We start from the raw sequence: 18,407 nt of genomic DNA, 5'->3' as shown, positions 1-18,407 counted from the left end.
GTTAGGACATGACACATTGCTTTTACTGATCCAATCAGAATCTGCCAGATCTGACGGAGGCGTGGTTTTGGTGGTGCTTGGTAAATCTGTCATCTTTTCATTCAACCATAAACCAAAACTGTCATGTTGGGCTGAAGTTTTCTAACCACCATGAAAGAATCACACGAGGAGAGAGGTGAGTAAAATATAATGTTTTTATTATAAAGAAAATTAATGAAAACGAAAAGCGCTGATCCAAACTGGGCCAGCAGGGTGTTCTGATTCTAAAACAGAAGATAGCAAAAATGAAAACTGAGAACCAAGAAAACACTGTGGAGTAATGGAGGTGGAGTCTTACAGTACGAGGTGTGGGTCTGAGCTGGAGATGGTCTGGTGGAGAGGAGTAGCAGGCAAAGGAGTAATCCAGGACAGGTGAGAGGCGGAGAGCGGGAGACCAGAGGTGAGCGGCGTTGGGAAATATATCCACTTCAGTCAGCAGGAAGCTGAGGGTAAGAATCCAGGGCTGGTACTGGAGCAGACAAGGAGAGCAAAAATGAGCACACGGGAGAAAAAACACGAGACTAGAGTCAACAAGGACTGAGGAGAGCTAGGGTACCCAACAATAGAGTATCAACTGGCACTGAAGTGTGGCAACACCGCTCCTTATATCCTCTGGCCTGGCTGGATGATAATCAGCTGCAGCTGTGGCTCTCCAACATGCTCACCTGCAAACACTTAGGAGCACAACCACAGAGAAAAAGCAGAACCATGACAAAAACATCAGAAGTATAAAACTATGCCCACGTCATCTTTAACACCAGTTCAAAGCGTTCTAGAGAAGTTGACGGAGTGGCCAATCTGTAACTTTCCTCTTCAGCCGAAAGAACCAACGACAAGCTGGATAAAATCTGTTGCATTTTACCAACCAAGCAACGGTTCCTTTCAGAAAAAAAAGCTGAACTGATTGATCCTCCGGGTCCATCTGACGCTGTCAACCAACTGTCGCTTTTTACCTGGAGACAATCCAAAGACTAGTCTGTCGTACTGCTGACGCTGTTTCATCGGCTCCGGTACCGAATGATGGGTTCGAGGACCTGGCAGTCTGGATCTGTACGGAGGTCTCATTCTAAGGGTATGTGTGGAGTGACAAAAATGGCGTCTTATGTGTTTATGAAACTCCAAATCAAAGCTTAGCGCGAAGACATCACCTTCACTCCCATCAGAACTAATCGTTTCTTCGGATTTGCTGGTTCTGAACAACATTCCACATTCCACCATTCTCTGTCTCACTTCACCTTAGTTACACCATACATTTAGTGTTTGAAGTTAGTCTAGTTTTAATTTGTTTAGTAACAAATCTTTAAACTTTTAAAACTTGACTCTCTTCTGTTGTCTCTCAGTCAATACGAAGTGTTACATAATCCCTACAATAAAAAGTTCCAATCTTCTGGTTAAAAGTACCCAAAGATCCATAAGATTGATTTCATATTTTCTATGGAATCTCATGTCTCATGGTTCATTAAATAACATGTAAATTAACCCTTTACAACCAGTAGGCTTTGGTCACTGGACCTCAGGGACCTGCTGGGGGTGTAGGGACTGAGAAGATCACCAATGTATTATGGTACTTGTCCATGTAAGGCCCTAAAGACCAGAACCAGGATCTTGAAATGAACCCTGAAGTTGACTGGCAGCCAGTGAAGCTGGAGGAGAAGCGGGGTGCTGTGGGTGTGTTTGGAGCACTTGGTCAGAAACCGAGCACAGGCATTCTGAACCACCTGTAGACGGTTCAGGGAGGTTCTGCTCAGACACGTGAAAAGAGAGTTCCAGTAGTCTAAGCGTGAGGAGATGAAGGGGTGGAGAACAGTCTCAAGTTCAGAGCGGAACCGAATGGGACTCAGCAATGTTCCTGAGATGGAAGAAGGAAGAGCAAACATGAGAACTTACACGAAAATCCAGGGTGAGAGCTGGGTCAAAGGTCACACCAAGATTACTGACAGAGGGTTTGGTGTGAGAAGCAAGCTGACCAAGACAGTAATGGAGTAATAGTAATAGTATAGTAGTAATTGAGTCTAAGCAGGCGTGTAACAGTTGCAGCTTAGACATCTCAAGGAGCTTAAAGGAGATATACAGTTGGATGTCATCTGCATAAAGATGGTAGATGATTCCTTGTAAAAAAAAAGTTCAGGATGTGCTGGAGGGGAAGCAGATAGAGGAGGAAGAGTAGAGGCCCCAGCACAGAACCTTGTGGTACCCCATGAGTGAGGGAGATGCTAGAGGACCAAAACTTATGGCCGCAGAGAAAGAACGCCAGACAAAGAGGAGAACCTCTCCAGAGCAGTTCCTCATAGGCCTACCCAGTCTCTCAGCCTCTCCAGTAGCAGGTGATGGTCAACAGTGTCAAAGGCTGCAGTCAGGTCCAGCAGGACCAGAACAGAACAGTCTCCTATAGAGTAGATTCCATTGGAATGTTTGCTTTGTGAAGTGTCTGAGATGACATTACTATATAAAGAAACTGAACTGAACCAAGTTAAACAATCCCTCTGAATATCAGTTACTTGAGTCATTCAGACCTCTGTCATGTTTAAGAGAAGCTGTCATTCTAACAACCAGCTCTTCGCTGTGAACACCATTATAATAGTTACTGCAGACATCCATCTTTAATCATATTGTTTATTATGAGTCATGAGGCAGGACAATATATATGTAATTAGTGAGAGTGTTTTGTGTTTCCTGTTTTCCTGTAATTATCACCTCAACAAGAAACGCCACCAAATGACCACAGTGAACGTGCTGCATAATGGAAGGAGTCCCTGCAGCCTCGGTACAATCGATGAAGTCATCAAAGCAAAAACGAAATGCTCTCCACATTTATTACCAGTCATGTTTACATACCAACTAGGCATTTTAGAGGTTTCTTCTTATCTATTTATTTATCCAGATGAGTTTTTTGAGAACTCATTCTCATTTACAACGGCGATCTGGCCAAGAGGCAGCTGCAACAGACACATAGTTAGCTTTATATCAAAGAAAAACAGAGAAGATAAAACAATTAGACATAAAGACAACAAACTGTTGTCATTTACAATATGTACAAGCAATTAAAACAGTTTTAAATACATTGATCAGAAACTATTGATTGCAATGAATTATTGAAGGTAGATAATGGAATGTAGGTAATAATAATAATAATAATAATAATAATAATAATAATAATGCATTGAACTTATATAGCGCTTTTCAAGACACCCAAAGATGCTTTCACACACACTCACATTCACACACTGCTAGTGATGGTAAGCTACTTGTAGCCACAGCCGCCCTGGGGAGGTCTGACAGAGGCGAGGCTGCCTTTTGGCGCCGTCTGCCCCTCTGACCACCACTAACGCAGGCAAGTTGGGTGAAGTATCTTGCCCAAGGACACAACAGCAGGATACCCCTGGTGGGAGCTGGAATCGAACCCATGACCCTCCGATCATGAGGCAACCCACTCTACCACCTGAGCCACTGCTGCCCCGTAGTAGGTAGTGAGCTTCAGTGACATTCCAGTCGCTGGGAGCAGCAAACTGGAATGAGGAGCGGCCAAAGAGGTGTGAGCTTTGGGAATAACCATAGAGATTAAGTTACTGGAACATAAATTGCGCTGTTTGTTGGAAGTGATGAGTAATGATCGAAGATAAGACAGGGTTCTACCTATGTTTGTTTTGTATATGAACTGATACCAATGTAACATTCTGCAGGAATGGAGCGATGGCCAGTTATGAGTGAGTACAGATCACAATGAGTAGTGAAAGGGCACCAGTGACGAAACGATTGCTGAGTGATAAATGTCTGCATATAAATATGAGAACTGTCAACAGCGTGAACAATGTTATTAATATAGATTTCGAATAACGTTGGGCCCAGTATCAACCCTTGAGGAACACCCAGAGATAGAGGTGCAGGAGCAGATTGGTAACCCTCTGTTCTCAATGTTTGCGTACGGCCTAAGATACAACTACTAAACCAAGCCAAAGATGCCTGAAAAAGTCCTATATGGTTGAGCTTGCAAAGTAAGATGTTATGATCCTTAATAAAAGGCTTTAGCCACGTCAACAAACACAGCCACACAATATTCCTTATTGTCAATGGCTGTGAAAACATGCAGGAAACATGCCGGAAGCGACTGCAACACTTGCATGTCAGTTTCCGTCAAACAAGGACCAGACCGGTGTCGGTACCAGATCCGCTCAGGGTCCTGTGCCTGCCGATGATGTCACACAATGGCAAATCCACTCGGCTTTTACACATACGTTTTGGAAAGAGTTTAGCAGTTTTGTTATACATTCTTGTGTCTTGCGGCCTACATTTTTTCTTTATAACTAATTTGGTAATAAAACACCATATTGTCTTCATTTTTTGTAAAGAATGTTAAACTGCAGAAAACCAACATCAGACTGTTAAAAAGCATAACTGGTCTTAAACGTGACATTTTAAAAATGAATTTACATAATTAGCAGCCATGTCCGTTTGTATAAATTTGTATTCCTCTGTATATTTTGTAAGTTTGTATGTAAATAAATCCATTCATTCATTAAAAATGTTGCTTGCTATTTGTTCTTTTTTTAATTTGTTTTTTTGATGCCCCATTTCATCAAAATCAGTTTTCTATGGAAATATTACATATTTTCTCCGAAAGCGTTTGTTTTGGACTACAGGACTTCAACCGCAAATTTGTTCGGTCCAATCAAAATCTTCAGTGTCGACGTGCTACCCTTACTTTTACAAACGTGGTATTGTAACTTTAGAAAGTCCTGCCTTCAGCCAATCATGTAGTGTGACGTCATCGGCAGGCGCGGGTCCCCAAACCGATCTGGCACCCGAGCAGATCTGGCACTGACACCGGCACTCTGAAGCTGCAAGTGCAAGAATCTGGCCACAGAGGGCGATGGGGGTCTGAGAGGCATTTAATTAACCCGTAAAAGGTCATTTTAGCATGCACGGGCTCAAGAAAATTATTAAAAATATGTAAAAGTTGCATAGTGTGCCGTTAACCTCAAACAATACAACCACCAGATTCAGGTAAAACAGGTGGGAAAGCCCCGCCCCCTTTGGTGCTCTAAATATCAGGTAGACTGATAAACATTTCCAAGTGGTTACTATGGTAACCCTACTGAGCCACTGGTTGTTACTATGGTGACCCTAATAAAACATTGGTTGTTTCCATGGTGATCCCACTTAGCAACTGGTTACAATGGGGACCACAATTTTGTTAATCTGGCCAGATTATTACAAAGGTGATGCATGAATCTCAGGCCGTAGCTTTTTTGACACCCTTCTGAAGACATTTTCTAATTATTTACATTCACTGTTTGTCCTGCAAGGGTCCAGAAGACCACCTGTTGGAGTCCGACTGGATTTTGTGTTTCTTTGACTCCCAGTCATGCTTAAATCTGCGTAAACATTTTTGTCCTGTCCTTTAGGGAAACTGATGAAGTGGCACCAAGTAATTCACAGCACATTAAACTTTCTTTACACAAAGGACAACAGCACAAATAGTGCTTTATTAACCTCAAATTAGTCTTAATGGTAAAAGTGTCTATGAGGTAAGGACTCTAGTGAGTCATTCACTCTGCGTTAGCTCCCAAAAATGTCTTTCCTCTCCTTTTTGTGGAAGATTTGACTAACAGATTGCGGTGAATAAAACTGGAAAGAGAGACCTCAACCATCTGCTCCCCTTTTTCCGTGGAAGTTCTCATCAGATGAAGCAGGATTGTTTAAAATCATTTGGTTGTATTCTGGAAATGTTTGGGTTCTCTGTCTCCTCAGCAGGTTTGAATCTGTTTATTTAATTTAAACAACCCGAGGTTTGCTGTCTTTCTCTCTTTTAATATTCACTCTCAGAAACAACAAAAGGCCTTTTTGGTGTGTTGATATTCACGAGGCTGTTGGAGCAGCACCACTGTGGTGTTTAGACAGCCTCCACAAGCTGTCTAGAAATCAACAGACGCTTCACACACAGCACAAATGAAAACATTTCTCAAAACACAGAATAACGAGCAAACCTTCTCAGTACTTATTATTAACCAACTCGAAAAGGCTGCCACTATTTCAGCAACATTTCACCAAAAACAGAATCCATAGGATCAATTAATCCACCGGGAAGGTCTTAAAAACAGTGTTGCATTCACATCTCAATCATCAAGCAGTTCAAAGGTCTCTGAAACAGACATACTTCAGAAGTCATGCTCTGTTAAATTAACTGCATAAAAGTCATCTTGTGGAAAAATTATCTGTTGTAGATACACATTTGAATAGCCTCAGTATAGAGAAACACAGATGATAAAAAAACAGCTAATAAGGCCAGATCCTAATGTAACGTGATGAAGGAGCCATTTCTCAGGGTTATTATCCTCTAACCACTGTTCCCTTTTGACACAGTGCCAGAGTGCATGAAACAGCCTCAAGGTCATGCATTCGCTTCTAAACTGTTTACGTTCCAGCAATGAAGACAGAAGATGAAGACTCCCTTTCTTTTCTTTTATTAAAAGCCAAAGAACTCTATTTTCAATAAAGCTAATCAAAACAACTGTTAGTCAATAATACCATGTGACCGATCTGTGAAATCACAATATTATGACTAATATGTTTTAATAAGTAAATGACTTATTCTAGTCACTAGACACACTGATACACTAAGGTAAATAATCACATGACACATTGCTGTTGCTGATCCAATCAGAATCTTCCCCGTCTGAAGCGTGGCGAGTCTCTGTGGTGTTTATTTAATCTGTCAGCTTTGATTCGTCCAGAATCATAAACATCCAGATTAATAAAACAGTTCCAACGCCATTTTCAAGTTCAGTATTCAACAAGATCTCAAGATCCCCTGAAGTTCACCGCATGCTAAGTGGAGTATGGAAAGGCCATCCATACTCTTATTTTTAAGCTAAGAACTACCAAGCTGGGAAACCTGCCGTTGTTATCAACCAGCAACGGTGCCTTCAGAATAAAAGCTGAACTCTGTGCCTTCAGAATAAAAGCTGAACTCGCTGACCCAAGGGAGGTTCCCTTTTTGACGCTGTGAAACACCTGTCGCTGTTTACCTGGAGACTATCCAAAGACTGGTTTGTCGTACTGTCGACGCTGTTTCATCGGCTCCAGTACCAGAGGAAGGTCGTGGACCTGGCGTCCGGATCTGTACGGAAGTTTCACTGAAGGGTATGTGGATGCGACACAAATGGCGTCTCATGTGCTCATGACCACGGTTCAAACTTGATCAGTTAGGAGCAAAACATCATATCCCACTCAGACTCTCTTCTCCGGAAACGGAGGTTCTGAACTGACACCCCCACACACACTCCACCTCACACTTCATTCCAACAACATCCATCATTAGAGAGTTAGTCTTGTTAAACTGTTTAAAATCATTTTAGTAATAAATTTTCTTAAACGTTTGAAAGTCTCTTTCTCTTCTCTTGTCTCTCAGTTCATGCAAAGTGTTTATTTAATTTCCCTGTAATAAAAAGTACCAATCTTCTGATTTAAATAACCCAGTGTCCATTAGATGGAATCCATACTCGATATGGATCTTTAACGTCTATGGTCATTAATTAAATTGTAATTTTATTCCATTACACTAAGTAATTACTAACATCGTCTGGTGAATTTTATTCTCAGAAATGTCACGCATTTATAGGTAATGCTGGGTCAAAGGTCACACCAAGATTCCTGACAGATGGTTTGGTGTGAGAAGCAAGCTGACCATGAGAGTCTCTGACTTTGGGAACCAGCTTGTCTGGGACGCAGATGAGGATCTCAGTCTTATCTTCATTCAGCTGTAGAAAGCTCCCATCCATCCAGGTTTTAATAGTCTAAGCAGGTGTGTAACAGCTGCAGCTTAGATAACTCATGGGGCTTAAAGGAGATGTACAGTTGGATGTCGTCTGCATAAAGATGGTAGGAGATTCCTTCAAAGGAGCTCAGGATGTGCTGAAGAGGAAGCAGATAGAGGAGGAAGAGTAGGGGCCCAAGCACAAAACTTTGTGGGACACCATGGGTGAGGGAGGTGGTGGAGGACAGAAACTTACGGCCACCGAGAAAGAACGCTCAGACAAAAAGAAGAACCACTCCAAAGCACTTCTATGATCACACAGAATCAACTGTGTTTGGCTGGGCTTCTTGTTTATTGTAAGTGTGTCTGTGATAGAAGAGCCAGCATTTCACTAGAAAAGGGCCAAAACCTGCTTCCTCTGCTGTTACTTTAGAGTTTCCACTGATGGTCTGAGGCAAAAATAAAAACAAAGCTGGTTTCATTTCTTCAGAGCTTGTCTTCTTTTAAAGGTCAAAATTCCTGCAGTTTAAAGATAATTAGAGAGAATGGAGGACAGTCAATGAAAGTGGGATTCAGAATACCTTTAGTGTGCAGACACACGGGCCATTAATGTATTCACCTGATGGATGATGTAAAGTGTTTTTGTTCAAACTTCTGTGGGACAGATCTGTTATCAGACTTCTCTTTACTTCATTTTCAATGAAATTCTCTTAAGAGTCAATAATCTGGGTTTAATAAATTGGGTTCAGACCCAGAAGGGGTCCCACAGAGGAAACGGTCGGCTGGGTTTACGATCATAAATGCAACTTCTAATGTTTCTACCACTAAATAAAATCCATCCAGATCTACTAAACAAACAGAAAGCTTCAAAGAAAACCAAACGCTAACCTCTTATCAAATGCTGTCTCAAATTCCCATCAATCTTCTTCTGACCTACACGGGACAAATGGACTGCTTTTACGGTCATAATTATTGCTAGGCCTCCCTGCTTGTGTAAGTTATTTTCTACCAAACTTTGTGATTTATAGAAAAACCTGCTGAGAAAATGACGAAGCAGGTTGGAATGGGTGGAGAAAAGTGTTTCAGGTGTAGAGCAGCCATGTTGTCTGGTTTAGGAACAGCGTCCATGAGGAAAAGACAGGAGACAGAACTGCAGGCCGTAGAGGTCCAGATGTTAAGGTTCTTAGTGGGAGTGACAAGGATGGATAGGATCAGGAATGAGTCCATCAGAGGGACAACTCATGTTAGATGTTATGGAGATGGGCAGAGAACAAACTGAGACTGTTTGGACATGTCCATAGGTGGGACAATTGTAACGGTATGAAATGACTGTTGTCCACCAAATGTCACTTTCCCCCTCTCCTCTGACACAGAACTAGTCTGCATGAGATATGGCCTCAAGGTCTCATGCATTTGTTATAAAACTGCTTCTTTCCAGCTCAACAGAAGAATGACGAATGGACTCTCTCCTTTTAATAAATCAAAGAACTCTATTTTAATAAAGCTAATCCAACAAAGTCTTAGTCAATAAATAAGATGTGACCAATCTGTGAAATGAAAATACTAATTACTTTATTATAATCCTACAGAATATAATAAGTAATATGACTATAAATGTTTCCACTAGGACTGATCTCACGTAGAGTTAAGACATGACACATTGTTTTACTGATCCAATCAGAATCTGCCAGATCTGACGGAGGCGTGGTTTTGGTGGTGTTTGGTAAATCTGTCAACTTTTCATTCGACCATAAACCAAAACATCCGAAGTATAAAACTATGCCCACGCCATCTTTAACGCCAGTTCAAGCGTTCTAGAGAAGTTGTCGGAGTGGCCAATCCGTAACTTTCCTCTTCAGCCAAAAGAACCAACGACAAGCTGGATAAAATCTGTTGCTGTTCTAACTGCTGCAACGGTTCCTTTCAGAATAAAAGCTGAACCATCACGACACAGGTTTGGGTCTCACTAGATGCCAACAAAATTGTCGTGACCCGGAAGTATCTCAAAGACTGGTCTGGTCGGCAACCGCTGCTTTTCCTACCGGCTTCGGTTCCAGAGAAGGTCAAGCTGGACCTCGACATTCCTGATCTAACGGGGACTTCCACCAAGGTATGTAGGCCGACAAATGGCGTTGAATGTGTTTATGAATCTCCTAACCAAAGCTTAACACGAAGACATCACCTTCAGTTCCCATCAGAACTAATCGCTTCTTCGGATTTGCTGGTTCTGAGCAACATTCCACATTACACCATTCTCCCGTCTTATTCACCTTAGTTACACCATACATTTAGTGTTAAAGTTAGTCTAGTTTTATTTGTTTTTAATAAATCTTTAAACTTTTAAACTTGACTCTCTCTCTTCTGTTGTTCTGAGTGAATACAAAGCTGTTATCTAATCCCTGCAATAAAAAGTTCCAATCTTCTGGTTTAAAATAACCTCACAGATTCATAAGGTTGATTTCATATTTGCTATGGAATCTTTTGTCTTATGGCTTATTAAATAACATGTAATTTAAATCGTCACACAATGATTACATGTAGAAGGATGGACATGAACTTATTTAATGTGCAGGTAGAGGATGCAAAGATGGGAATAAATGGAGACAGATGATTGGCTGTGGAGATGCCTGAAGAGACAAACCCAAGGAGACAAGCTAAAAAGAAAACAAACTGCATGTCACACCCTGTCCTGTCTCCCTATTCTGGTCAGTCATGTGTCTCTGTTAATTGCGCCCACCTGCCTCTCGTTTTCCAATCACCCAGGCTCCCAGCCCTCTTGTATTTAAGCCCTCTCAGTTCTGTGTCTTTTGTCGGTTCATTGTTTCAGTTGTCCAGCGTGTTTTTATATTTAAACCTTTGTAAACCGTTCCTGCCTGCCTTTTCACCCGCGTTTGGATCCTTGCCTCCGCTTCACTCACCAGCACGCGGGACAGAATGAACCGACCTCCTAAAGGATCCAGTGGGGAGGTTCTCCCCTGGGAGTGCCTGCTCCAGTTCCTCACCTCGGACCACCGGCCGGCTTCTCCTCCTCCGGCGTCGCCTCGCCGCAGACGCCGTCGCCGAACCCCGGCCCCATCTCCGGTCCAGTCAGCACCTCCTTCATCTGCAGGCGGAGGGACCACGCCTACAGCCCATCAGACGGAGCTTGCCAGCATCCAAGATTGTCAACTCATCAGCCTCCAGGAGTTCCAGCTGGACGCCCTATCCTACCCGTATCTCCAGGAGAATGTTTCTGTCCAGCCAGCGGCCCCGCCTCCGGTCCTGTCGGCAGCTCCCTCGTCTCCAGGCCAAAGGACCGAGCCCGCAGCTCATCCAACAGAGCTTGCCGGCTTCCGAGCTGAGCTGGTCCGACTCCGTCTGATCTTCAGTCTCCAGGAGCACCAGGTGTACAATTTAGTCTCCCTGCGTTACCGGTTTCCGGCAGCGCCAGGTCCCGCGCCACCAGTCCAGTCAGCGCCCGGTCCCGCACCACCAGTCCAGTCAGTGCCAGTTCCAGCAGTGGTCCAGGAGGCTCCGCCCCCAGGCCACCCAGTCCAAGAGGCTCCGCCCCGGGCCAGCCTGTCCAGATGTCAGAGCCCGTCGCCGTCTCCTCCTCTGCCCCAGACGCAGGCCCCCGAATTCTACTGGTCCCTGCCTCTTCTCCACCGGTCCCTCGGTCCCTCTCGGCCCTCCTTCCTAGTCCCCCTTCTCCCGCCCTGCTCTGTGTTCCTGTGGGGGTCTGGAATCCGCCCTTTGGGGGGGGTACTGTCACACTCTGTCCTGTCTCCCCATTCTGTTCAGTCGTGTCCCTGTTAATTGCTCCCACCTGCCTCTCGTTTTCCAATCACCCAGGCTCCCAGCCCTCATGTATTTAAACCCCCTCAGTTCTGTGTCTTTTGTTGGTTCATTGTTTCAGTTGTCCAGCGTGTTTTTATATTTAAACCTTTGTAAACCGTTCCTGCCTGTCTGCCTGCCTGCCTGCCTGCCTTTTCACCCGCGTTTGGATCCTTGCCTCCGCTTCACTCACCAGCACGCGTGACATTGCAGCTTCTGAAAATGAGACTTCAATGTTTTTCTAATGTACTTTCTTAGTTTAAATGCCCCAAATAATCCCACTGAGCTCATACTTTGTCCGGTTAAATTGCATTACTTGCCTTTTGACAGCCTGCTGTTCCCATGCAGAGCTGAACTGTGGTGGTGGCTGTATGCGAGCACGTCAAGAGGCATTACTACTGAACCCAAGAGGGGCGAAGCCACAGCTGTCAGACGTGCTACGTGGAGGTTATTACACCAGGTATCAGGGGAGGTAGCCTGTCCTGCTCGCCCTGTGAGTGTGATAGTTCTGACCGAGGCCAGAGGGCCCATGGACCTGCAGCTCTGTGGACTTCTTCGCTCTTTGCTTTGGATGGTTGTTCTACAAATCAGAATCAGTCTAACTGGAGGTTTTGAGTCCATTTGTGTCACAGTGTAAGAGTAATTTGATGTAACTGTGATTGTTGAACGTAAAAATCTTTGTCAGGTTGAGGTTTACTTGTTGAAATTTTAAACAACTAAATATGTCTGATGCTGATTTGTCAGATCTAATCCAGCATTTGCCGTCTTTCTTTTGCACACTGGTTAATCTCATGACTCTCCAGACGGAGGACTTTGTCTCACTGGTCTATATTTAGGTCTCCACTCCAGATCTAAATGCACCTCAGAAGCTTGAACACATGATTCACTTCTGGAAAGGAGCTTCCAAATTACAACTAGAGCAGGTTTGCTTGATATATCAAACACACTCACGCACACGCACACACACAGACACACACATACGGAAAAACGTTGTTGTAAAATTCTAATTATTGTGGTAGGGGCCCACTCTGGGCCCTCTAGAGCCTGTTGGCAATTGCCTTGTTTGCCTGCCTTGTTGCTACGGGCCTGCCGTGGGCCTTGGTGCACTGCACTGGCTGCACCAACGGACCCTATGCACCTGGGACACAGGCACTTCAGGGGCCAATAAGATATCAATAGGGGCCAATGCCCCTGTGGCACCGCCCCTAGAACTGCCAATGGCAAGAACACGATGACTTCGACTGACTGAGTTGAGCTCAAAGCTGCATCCCTCCCATTAAAGGGTTGGTACTTAACTCCATTCGCTGCCGTTGCACCATGTGGATCACTTCCATGTTGGTCAGAGTGTAGAAATGGAGTGTACTTGCATGTGTAGGAGCAGTTTGATGCATCTGGACTGGTTTGTGCAAATACGCAGGTTTGTTTTGGGAGCGAACAAAATCTTGAAGAATGGAAATCCAGCAGGTCTTTGTGGTCTCCATGACCCTGATACAACTAAGTAAAACACATGAATGAGTTCAATTTGACTGAAATCAGTGGCAAGTATAAAGATGAACCTGCACTAGAGGCCAGGAAGTCTGATCAGCAGATCGGGACTATGAAAACATTACTTGAGTGTGGGTTTTAGTTCTGACTTTAAAACGAGTCAGAAGACCTCCTCCAGGGGATCTGAGGGTTCTGGAGAGCTTGTGAGACAAAGATCTAATACAACAACAGATGACTTTGGAAACCATCAACACAAATTCTCATTGAATGTCATTCAGGTTAATTAATTAATTAAATAATTAAAACTCATTAATGCAGAGCCTGTTGACTAAGTCGCTGTAATTAGGATCAATTTTAATCAAGGTGTTTCCTGTTGAGTTCCGTTTTAATAACATGATTTTAGTTCAGTGACACTGTTCAAAGAAACCAAATTTCTGACCCAGTTTATTGTCGACCATGCTGTAAGTGTGATCCTGGTAAAAAGCAGACTCAGATGTGCTGCTGTCTAGGAGCCAGGAGGGATGAGTCTAAAACCTGTAGCCTGTGTGTGTTTTAGCAGCCAGATAACACCCATAAATGGTCCCTAAATTCCCTGTCCCATCTGTGCGCCTGTGCTGGTTTATCACCAGTAGGCAGGCAGCTGCAATGAGTCAGACCTTAGGCTCTACTCTGACCTGGTGTCAGGTCGTATTGACTTCCACCCTCCAGGTCCTTCTGAAAGCAGCTGGAGCAGATGGATGCACACAACACTTAATTAAAAATAATGCATCACTGCAAGAGCTTCAGAGTGTAATTACTATCCAGATAGATGGAGATGGTTTAATTTTTATTGAGATCATTAATAACCAGACATTCTGTTATAAATGGCTGAAAAGACCCAGAGTTATCATCGTGTGTCTTAAAATTGACCAAATGCGTGAACTTGAAATGCAGCCTATTTGTCAAATTAAATATATAAGTGAGTTATGTAGTGTAATGGTTTATGGCTCTTTTATGAGAGGAACCATTCTACATATTAATTTGGTTATTAATTTTTAATAAATTAATAACCAATTTTTATAGAAATAAGAAGACTCAAAGGTTGTTTTCATCGATAAACTGACGATCATATCCGTGTGTCTGTGTTTCAGTTCAATGAAGAGACAAGTTTGAAAGTTAAGAATTTTAATTACAATTTAAGAACAAGAGCCTGCAGGCTCCCTTCCCCGTGGTGTTGTTCAGCACGTCCGCTCTCTCTCGTTGTCAAACTCGAACTGAATAACTTACCAAAAACCCAGTTCTCTTCCCAAAGCAAACTTGTGCGTCAGAGCAAATGTGTTTTGGAGTTACTGTGAATGCAGACCTGTGTGAGCACATGTGAAGGTCATCACTAAACATCTTTAAACATTATTTAATTAAGCATACTGATTCATTATAGTTATTATGATTAACCAAAGCATAATAATAATTCATTTGATTAAAATACATTTGTAATGAGTAAAATGATAAAATGATTATTTAGCATTAATAAACAAAGGAAGCGTAAGACTCTTTTATTATGGCTAGCTTCCTTGTGAGAACTCCTTCTGGAGACCAGATGTTCGGTTGTTGTGGGATCGTGTAGACTCGCTGGCGGCTCAGGTTGTTATTTGTGGGTGAAAGTTGCAGGTGACCCAGCTTCGACCCAGCCGGGCAAATACAACCTTTGACACAGAAAAACCCATACTTCTTCACGCTACAGTTACTACCCACTAGCCACCGAAGCTGCAACTAATAAGCTACTAACCAATCTAAAAAAAAGCATTTGAAATTACTTGACTTACTTTCAAACTTGAAATTTACCCCTGAAGTAGCTACCGGCTTCTGATCCACCCTCCTTTTGAAAATGCAGCTGTGTATTCTGGGTAATTTTTGACCAAGGCTAGGCTACAAGACACCTCCCGTGTATCCTTGCTCAGCTAGATAAATGGCTAACAAACGGAGAACACACGCCTCGGTAGAACATGAACATTGGAACCAACACATTCTCACACCCAAGGCGTCAAAATATGACGCGTGTGACCAAGCATCAAGCATCAATATGTGTCAGGAAACGACGATCAGGGACAAACTGCTGACGCAGCGTCCCAGAGCGTCGGTATCCGATGCCGGTGGTGAGACGGACATTATAACTACTTGTGAACAGCTTAGCCTTCCCCTCACCCCAATCCTAACCTTAAGGTCACAGTTTATGGACCTTAAGGTTAGGATTGGGGTGAGGGGAAGGTTAAATAGTTAAATAATGTCCGTGTGACCGTGCGTGTCAAACAGTGACGCCAGCGGAGCTACGTGACCCAGCTTGTCCCTGATCGTCGTTTCCTGACGCGCTGGGACGTCCCGAATCATCACATATTGAGGCTTGGTCACACGCGTCATATTTTGATGCCTTGGGTGTGAGAATGTGTTGTTGGAACATGTCTTGGCGGCTCCTGATGACGTATCTCCTAGGAAACCTGGTCGGCGCCAAGACATCAAGGCAAGGTTCCTTGGGATTGAGAAACACCCTGGGCCTCTTGACTTAGGCTGCTGCCCCGTGACCTGACTCTGAATAAGTGGAAGAAAATGGATGGATGGATGTTCTTAGAGCCATTTTTGGTAGACTCTATTATTTTAGCTCTAAAATGGGGTCCCAATGTCATTTGTGTGGCATTGCCAAAGTGATCGGTAGGCACAGATCCACTGTCCTCTATTTTTGGAGATATGGTCACCCTAGATTAAGGCATTAAAAGAACGTTTTGTTTTTTTAATCTACTAAATGGACACTAGGGGATGCTAAAATCCAAAAGTACCTTTAAAGGGGTGTAAACCCTGCCTCAGAGTACTTCTCCACCCACATATCAATTTTGAAAATTGCAACATTAGTAGGCATTGCCTGGCGGACCGAGAGGGCGGAGCCGCGGCAGTGACGAAGACGGATGGGTAACGAGACGAAGTTACCCTTTTTCACTCCGAGTAGTCATTAGAAATGGAGGGCGTTTCTCCCCCCCTTACTCAGACAATCGAGAAGAAGGGGACCAAGTCTATTTGGAGGAGACAAGCGGACCTGAGCCTTATCGTTTTGAGCTTGTGAGTTGCCTGAAACCACCGGAGCCGACCCAATAGAACAAGCCCTGAATGGTAAGTAGCCGTTAGCCATAGCATTAGGTTTACTGCAGGGTTTGGCTCCACGGCCTTAGAGAGCTATTATCCAGCATGTTTTAGATGTTCATCTGCTTCAACCAAGCCCTCACAATGCGGCTCTAAAATTGGTCCCAACCCGGAAGTACCAAAAATTGCAGTTCCACCCTCATCCACTAGGGTCTGGTGTCAGAAGCGAGCAAATCCTCATTGACTCCCATGTTAAAAATGCCAATTTCACAGCAGAAATAAACATGTTTACAGCCTGGTACCAAAACATGTTTTTTGTTTAAATGATCTAGTTTACACTCATGACAACTCTGAGGGGGGTGAATTTTTTCTCACTCTTCTGTTTAAGTGTATTAAAAGCCTAAAATTCTGTATAATTAATGAGCATCAGACCCACGTGACCACAGAGCTAGCTCCGTGGAAAGGCCTCAGTAGAGCCTCGGCCTGGCTTGGAAACTGCTCCGGGATTTTGAGTCTCTGTGTTTGTGTATTCTTTTTTGGATATTGTTTGTGCAATTGTTGGACAAAATGACTTGCTGTGGCATTAATTGCACTAATAGAGCGTCCAAGGAGTCTCCACTTCATTTTTTTCGGTAAGTAAAATTATATTTATGTATTTTAGGTCACTGCCGAGCTGAACTTAGATTTTAACATGTACTGTTTAACCATGAAATTTAAATGTAATAGGGTAAAACCCAGTGCATTTAACATAATGCTGCACTTTAGAAAATGAGTTGAAATATAACATGTTGGTGGAGCTGGGTTCCCACTATCGGCTTGTGGAGCTCTCGGGAGACCGATGTTTTCTACCCGGAATGCCGGCTGTTTCTCCCCGCAGCCCGGTCCATCTCTGTCTGATTGCGACTTCTGTTAGCTGCGCGGGCTGACGGCTGGTTCTTATGGCAAGCCAGAACCGCCAAAATACACCACTTCTCCCCGCAGCTCGGCGCATCTGTCTGATCGCGGCTTCTGTGTGCTGCGGCGGGCTGACGGCTTGTGGAGCTCTGGGATGGAAACCTTTCCACCCGGTTCTCCCCAGCGGCAGCTCTGCGCAGCGGCACTTGTCTGCTGTGCAGCTGCCGGCTTGTGGAGCTCTCGGAGACCTCTGTGTTCCACCCGGTTTTACCCAGTGGTCAGCCCGGCGTATCTCTGACTCAGAAGCTCTGGTGTTGTGCACAGTTAACTCCGGTTGTAGCTAGGTTGCTACCTCCGTTAGCTTAGCTCCCACCTCCGCATTAGCTTTGGGTTAGCTTTAGGTTAGCTTGTAGCTAGTTCGATCGGGTGTCGTCAGTTGATCCCAGCCTTGCAGCCCCACCCTCAGCTCCTCCTCTCTTCCCTTTTATGGAATTGTCTGGGCTTGATGGAACCTGTGACACTGTCAAAATGGTGGTGGTGGCCACCTCCCATTTTAGCAGAAAAACTTGTTATTGTAGCCTGTGGAAACCCATTGTCCATATATTAATGTCGATGGTTGAGACCAATGTGCTTTTATAACCTGGCTACAGCCACAGAGTTGCTAGGTAGTACCATTGACATATATTGGCCATTGGCTACAACACACTAAAAATAAATGTGTTCTTTACTTTTGAGATGAAGAGGGCGCTAGACGTTTTTAGACAGAATTTGGTTTTCAAAGAAAATGCATCAAAATGCTAAAATAACTACGTCTACAACACTATTAGGCAATCATTTATACTAGTTATCAGCTAAAAAATTGATTTTGGTGTGACTTGCTCTTTAACATGTGGCTTTTAACTTATGTTTATATATGTACATAGTTTTGATTCTAAATGTTAGATTAGATTTTATTCCTGGCTATCTAATATTGGGTTTAAACATGTGTGACTGACCCTTTTCACCCCTTTCATCATGAAGACTCAAATGGAGCATTCGTCCATGCATCACTCACCGTTCACACGTAGCCTCGGCTCTGCTTTATCGTAACCCCTGAAGCCCGGGGCTCGGACTGGAGCCGACCCGTCTTTGTTGCACGGTGACTTCATAGCAGAGCCCCTCCCTCTCCTCCCTCCACTCCTGTGCGGTGTTTTAACGCAAAAGAACCGATTTCACCGTCGCTCGGACCTCAGGGCGGATGGGCTGCTGCCGAACCTGTCTGACCCGCTTTATGTGAAGGAGAAGCCGGTATTTGTTCGGCTGTGAGCAGGTGAGCTGT

At 43.9% G+C, this 18,407-nt stretch overlaps 1 protein-coding gene and 1 long non-coding RNA gene across 2 annotated transcripts in view; one reads left to right on the top strand and one right to left on the bottom strand.

Annotated features, from left to right (window-relative positions):
• Positions 1 to 176: 176 nt before the first annotated feature.
• Positions 177 to 18,274, bottom strand: LOC129164708 (uncharacterized). Its single transcript, XR_008564212.2, has 4 exons — positions 18,144 to 18,274; positions 596 to 713; positions 338 to 508; positions 177 to 263 (listed from the first exon to the last, which is right to left on the bottom strand). It is a non-coding gene; the product is annotated as an uncharacterized lncRNA (long non-coding RNA).
• lrrc3b (leucine rich repeat containing 3B) overlaps positions 17,955 to 18,407 on the top strand; it is a 43,154-nt gene continuing 42,701 nt past the window's right edge. Inside the window, exon 1 of the mRNA XM_015955755.3 lies at positions 17,955 to 18,398. The gene's annotated coding sequence lies outside the window, so the exon portion shown is untranslated. The remainder of the gene's footprint in view (positions 18,399 to 18,407) is intronic.

This window comes from Nothobranchius furzeri, chromosome 11, assembly GCF_043380555.1.
Source record: "Nothobranchius furzeri strain GRZ-AD chromosome 11, NfurGRZ-RIMD1, whole genome shotgun sequence".
Lineage (NCBI taxonomy): Eukaryota > Metazoa > Chordata > Actinopteri > Cyprinodontiformes > Nothobranchiidae > Nothobranchius > Nothobranchius furzeri.
Note: the sequence above shows the minus strand (reverse complement) of the source record. Positions and strands in the feature narration are given on the sequence as shown.